This window comes from Beta vulgaris, chromosome 9 (assembly GCF_026745355.1).
Source record: "Beta vulgaris subsp. vulgaris cultivar EL10 chromosome 9, EL10.2, whole genome shotgun sequence".
Classification (NCBI taxonomy): domain Eukaryota; kingdom Viridiplantae; phylum Streptophyta; class Magnoliopsida; order Caryophyllales; family Amaranthaceae; genus Beta; species Beta vulgaris.
This window is the reverse complement of record NC_079210.1, coordinates 38,547,008-38,552,613: the sequence shown is the minus strand read 5'-3', so window position 1 is coordinate 38,552,613 and position 5,606 is coordinate 38,547,008. Positions and strand designations below refer to the sequence as shown.

At 35.0% G+C, this 5,606-nt stretch overlaps 1 long non-coding RNA gene across 1 annotated transcript; it reads left to right on the top strand.

The window, feature by feature from the left end:
- Positions 1-1,028: 1,028 nt before the first annotated feature.
- LOC125493098 (uncharacterized) lies at positions 1,029-3,232 on the top strand. The gene is made up of 3 exons (XR_007269496.2): positions 1,029-1,595; positions 2,060-2,123; positions 3,089-3,232. It is a non-coding gene; the product is annotated as an uncharacterized LOC125493098 (long non-coding RNA).
- Positions 3,233-5,606: the final 2,374 nt, after the last annotated feature.

Below are 5,606 nucleotides of genomic sequence, written 5' to 3'. Positions count from 1 at the left end.
TTTTGAGGCGTTATATGGACGGAAGTGTAGAAGTCCCATTTGCTGGAAGACTATAGTGAGAATGTAGTTTTGGGGACAGAATTCATTGAGGAGACCGTCAAGAACGTTAGATTGATTCAGGCTAGAATTCAAGCTGCGCAAGATAGGCAGAAGAGTTAGCAGACTTAAAACGGCGCGAAGATGAGTTCGCTGTAGGTGATAAAGTATTCCTGAAAGTATCACCCACCAAAGGCGTTATGGATTTGGGAAAAAGGGCAAGCTGAGTGCTAAATATGTAGGCCCATATGAATTTTGGAGCGCATTGGGAAAGTAGCTTATAGATTGGCATTGCCAATGGAGTTTGAAAAGATGCATGATGTTTTCATATATCCCAATTGAAGCGCTATATCCCTGATGAGCGCCATGTGTTAGAGCCTGAACGAGTCAGATAGATAGTAGCCTCACTTATGAGGAAAGACCTGTCAAGATTCTCGACAGGAAAGTGCGTAGTACGCGTAACAAGGATGTTCATATTGTCAAAGTTCTTTGGTCTAACCACGAGTCAGAAGAGGCAACGTGGGAAGCCGAAGAGGATATGAAGAAAAAGTATCCAGACCTATTCCTTGAGGTGAGTTACGAGGGCGTAACTCGTTTTCTTTAAGGGGGGTAGAATGCGATAAATTTCGCGCTTTTTGTCTATTTTTATGAAATTTTCATATATATGTATGCCTATGTTGGGCAATTTGCACATGTTAGTGCAAAAGAAGTAGAGTCTCCGCATAAGAAAAGTGTTCATAAGTAACACAAGTGTTTTAAAAATGGGAAAGTGCACGAGAGGCACTACCTTTTCTCCAAAAGTTTTCGAAATGTTAGTTCAAACTTTTGAAAGTACGAGGGTTTTGTGTTAAGTTTCGGGACGAAACTTCTTTTAAGGGGGGTAGACTGTAATCCCCACTATTTTAAAGGATTTTATAAATATATTAAGTATTATATATTATATTATAAACCAAATAGTTTAAAATGATTTGACTTTTAAAAAGGTTCTATTTTAAAAGTCAAATGAAATTATTTTAATGATTTAAGAAAGTTAAAAATATTTTAATAAAACATGCTTTGATAAAGGTTTTAAATACTAATTTATATTGGAAAAGAAATCTAATGGACTTGAGGAATTCAAAATCCTAAATGGATAAGGAAAAGGAGTCATATTGATGATAAAAGTCCTAATTTGTTTATTCTATTCATCATCAATTTTAATTGAGCCTAATCTCCTTTTCCTAAGCCCAAAAGGGAAGCTCTTTATATAAATATCCTAAAAACCCAAAATTATTTCACCCTACACATTATTTTCTCTCATTCACACGTCACTCTCTATTCTCTCTCTCCTCATGATTTTCTTTTCTTCCCTTCACTCGTTTTTTCTCTCACCCGAATCTGATTGGCCAGATTTCTCATAGTTCCGTTTATTTTTAGCCAAAACTTCCTTCTTGAAAGTTGTAGATCTCGAAAAGTTATTGAAGTTAGACTCAAGAATCGCTCAATTCCGATTCTTATTCTATTAGTTATGGCCTCTGCAAGTTTCGCAATTCTGCTGCCATATTTCCCTCGCGATTTCGGTAATTACTCTTTTTCTTCCTTTTTCTTTTGATTCTTTTCCTCGTTTTCTTATATATTGACTTCATATATATTATATATTGAATATTAATATTTTCGATTTGTTATTATTTTTAGATTGAAGTTTTAATCATTAAAGCATGGATTTTTAGAGTTTAAATACTATAAAACCATAGTATCATATTAGATACTATGAGATTGATTTAGATTATGATTTTAAACATGTTTATATACGTTTAAAGAAGGTTTTATGATTTTAAAAGTTGCTGAAATTTTAGAAAGAGTTTTATTAATGGAGTTTTAAGATTTTTAATTACTAGTATGGTAGTACGATGCTGGAATTAAAAGTTATTGAAGTTTTGATATTAAAATAAGCTTTTGAATATATTTAAAGGGAATTTTAAATATTTTAAAGTTGCTGTATTTTTAATTAAGAGTATTGATTTTAGTTTATATTAATTTTTAGGCGGAGAATCTTTCGTGGGAGACTTTTAACGTTTTAAAAGTGGCCTACAGGCTAGTATATAAAGGTACGTACATAGTCTACGTGCTAAATGGTTAGAAACATGCTCTAGGGATGTCTTTACTTTGTAGTATCATGTATAGGACCTTGTAGTTCATATATATGATTTACTGAGATGGCTTTACATGTTATTTGCTTGGATGCTACATGTAAACTAAGAAGATGTTTAAGTATGACTTGTTTGTATGGAAGTTTGATGCAAACAATAATTTCAGTTTTGGTATTAATTCGTAGGTGGATTAATTTGAGTAAGTTGGAATCATGGATTCTTTGAGTTTATTAATTTATCTTATAAGAACCGAGGATCTTATTTGGTAATTTTGAGTTATACCTATATAAAGGTACAGTTTACTGTTGGCTAGGTTCAACAGGCAAGTTAGTAAAGAATAAAAGAAGTTAAAAGAGTCTTGGATGCTAAGTTGTGAACACTTATTAATTCTAAGATTTAAAAAGGAGTTTTGTGATGTTATGTGATTAGTAGTTGTGAGTATTATGTGCTTGGTTGGTGTCAACACAAGTATAAAATGAATTCAACGTAAAGTGTAACGAGAATAGGTTATAGACTTTAGACTGGTGCACGTCTAGAGTTGGACACTAAGGGTTGGAGTACATAGTCCGCCGTGATATGTATTCTCGAGGTTGGATTGATCACCATTCCACTTTAGTCTAAAGGTTCCTCGATATCGTAGGTCATTCTGGTTTGCGGAGTCATGACCGTATTTCCTATTTCAGAAAAGTCAACTCGTCCCAATAACTATTCCATTTAAAGAAGAAATAAAAGTTAGAGTCTAGTTCAGTAAGAGTCATCTGTAGTTGTTATGATTATTTTTATTCTATAAGTTGTGTTGTAGTATCATGTTTAGGATTATTATTGTCTGATATGTAGTACTCAGCTTTGCTGATTACGTGCTTGTCTGTGTTTGTGATCATGGCTTTGCCTATTGATCCTGTGGTGATCCTTCGGGGGAGCAGAGTCAAGAAAGCATTGACATTACAGGTTCGAAGATGCATACCATTGGGGAATCTGGAATGGAGAGGCTTTTGTGATAGTAGTATTTAAGTTATTTCTAGGAGTTTATATTTTCAGACTTTAGCTTTGAGTTGGTGTGTTTCAGTTCAAACATTGTTTGACTTTTATTTCCTAAGTTTAATAAAGTTGATTTTGTTTTAGTAAGTTTTCCGCTGCAAAATTCTGAGTAAGCCGAAACGTTATCACACGGGCGATAATGCCTGGGTAATTCTCTGAGTTTTATATTATAAAGTATTTTCTAGAAAGAGAGAATTATCGGGGTGTTACAAATCTCCCCTCTGGTAATGTTCCTACTCCCTCAGTTACAGATGATGTTGATCTCCCTTTGTCTGCTAATTTTTCTGAGTCTAAAGTGTTGGATGAACTTCGCCATGTGCAAAAAGATATTGATGAACTTTCTAAGTCATGTCTTGTGGGAAAATGCTGGGGTTTCCTCGTGATTTTCGATCTATAATTTCTAAGATAAAATATGACTGCAAATTTGTTAAGGGTGATGTAGAATATATTCAGATGGGTAACCAGTGGATTTTGATATGTTTTGCGAATCATGATTTTGTTTCTTGTTTGGTCTGAGAGACCTTGGCATGTCCAAGGTGATCTCTTTGTCATTCAACCTTGGAAACCTGATTTTGATCCGTTTCTGGAAGAAACTAAATGGGTTGATTTGCGGGTGCATATTCCTAGATTTCCTATTGAGTTGCTGAATTTTGAGTTAGTTGATAGTCTTCTTGCTTCAAATAATGTGGGTTCTTTGGTTAAGTTGGATTCTAGGTCTTCATTGCGTAATAAAATACGCTTTGCTAGAGCTTGTGTAAGAGTGAATATTTCTGATCCCCTTCTTGAGTATGCTGAGGTGAAAAACGTGGGAGGGAAAATTGTGGGCTATATAATTTGGTATAAGGTTTTCTTGCTGGATGTCTTGTGATGAAAACATTATTGACAAGTGCCATGTGTCGTTGTATGCTCAAAAAAAGAAGTGAAAGTGTGTTTGTTAAAGAATCCAAAACAAAAAAGTATTGCAGAAATTTTGTCTAAGGCTAGTAGGCAAGACAACGCTGGTGCTTGGGCTGAGCAGGCCAATCTTGTGCCAACAAAGCCTAAGTCTATGATGAAACAACCTATAATTCATCGCTCTGTTGCTGGATCTTCTGATGCCCCTATCAAGAAACCCAAATTAATTCTAGTATTGTGTTTAAAGATTATGTTGTAAAGAATGTTGCTGGTAAGATAAAGGTTTATGCAAAAGGTAAGTATAAAACCCTAGTTGTGTCTGCTGCTATTGATGATGAGTACGACAATGAGACCACTTCTGATGATGATAGCTTGAGGTTCACTGCCAAGCTAAGCTTTGCCCCTCTGACCATGAGTTTCAAGCTAGCTTGCCTCATTTTTCTCATGATGAGAATAAGATGGCAGGTGAGGTATTTACTCCATCCATGGAAGGCAATGTTGTGTTGTCTCCTGTCCCTCTACAAGTTGTTTATACTCACGCTTTGATGAGAACCAATTTGCTCCATGAGACACAAAATTTGAACCCCTGATATATATAGAATGTCGCAATAAAGTTTTTTTAAAAAATAGAAATAAAATAATGAGAATCGTCGTACATCATGGAGCGTGAGTCCCGCCAGAGGCACATTTCGTCTTGGAACGCGAGTTTCATTCCGTCGTGTGGTTTCCATTTTTTACGTGTTCATCACACAATCGCGATTTAGAAATATAATTTTTCGAAAATCATAGTCAACAACTACCACCACCGATTTTAATAAAATGATTTGTTGATGAATCATGTTCGTATTTAATAATCTGACAAATGTTCATTAATTATTTCAAGTTAGTTTTTTGAAAATTTGAAAAACGAGTCGCGATTAGGCGCCGAAATTTTGATCGTCTCTACAAACTGACGGGAATCTGTTTTTCTTGATGGTCAAGTCATTATTCATTGAATAAAGAATAAGAATATATTCTTTACCCACTAATCACATCGTTTATCCATTAGTTAAGGAATAAGAATTATGAAAAGAAGTGAGAATAAGAATCGAATCTCATGTGTAAGAGGCAAGAATTCGGATCTTATCAGGCAAAATTGAGTTGTGCGCCAGGCACATGACTATGTGCCAGATGCACGATTGTGCGCCTAACGCACAATAGGGCCCTACGCTAGACGCAGATCCATGCGCCTAGCGCACAGAATTGTGCCTCACGCAAGCTCCTGCGTTTGGCGCGACGATCTATTCAGTTTCGTTTTTCAATGCATTTCTACGTATTACGATGTATTTTAGGAAGAATATTTTCTGAAAATCTTATTCCGCCTCATTGATAAGAAAATCCAAAAAGAATAAGAATATTTGTGTTTCCAAAGAATTTTAATGACGACATTAGGGTGAGGTCATTAGAGTGATGTCATAGGGTGATTTAGGATGGGAGAAATAAGATTTTTTTTAAAAAAAGAAACTGATT